We start from the raw sequence: 482 nt of genomic DNA on the forward strand, positions 1-482 counted from the left end.
ACGCTATTAATTCATGCATTTGAACCTAGCTAGTATTCTCTGCACTTGTTCTGTGTGAGCACTGGGTTTCTTCCATATGTTTCTGCATTTGATTCTTTAGTGCAGATCTTATTAATTCAGGGATTTCTTTTTTCATTTCCAATCTGAGGTCTTCTATATCTTTCTGCAGCTGTTTCTTTATTTGAGAAGCCGTTGATTCATTGCTTTCGGTTGTGTGATTTCCAATTTTTTCTGTGTTAGTGACCTTTGCACTTGTTATGGGTGGTCTTGGGTTCTGAGGTTGCATTTTGTTCCTTCTCGTCATTTTGTGTAGCACTGTCTTCTGACCTTTGTTGTAGATCTTTGCTGTAGTGATAACATTCGCAAGTACTGCAGTTCAAGTGCAGCTCTACAAATTTTGGACTGATGCAGCTGCGTCTGGCTTGGGTCTGGCTGCTGTGCTCAGCTCCTTCCCGATGGTGCCCTTAAGGGTGAACCTGTTG

This window comes from Octodon degus, unplaced genomic scaffold (genome assembly GCF_000260255.1).
Source record: "Octodon degus isolate 3935 unplaced genomic scaffold, OctDeg1.0 scaffold00214, whole genome shotgun sequence".
Taxonomy (NCBI): domain Eukaryota; kingdom Metazoa; phylum Chordata; class Mammalia; order Rodentia; family Octodontidae; genus Octodon; species Octodon degus.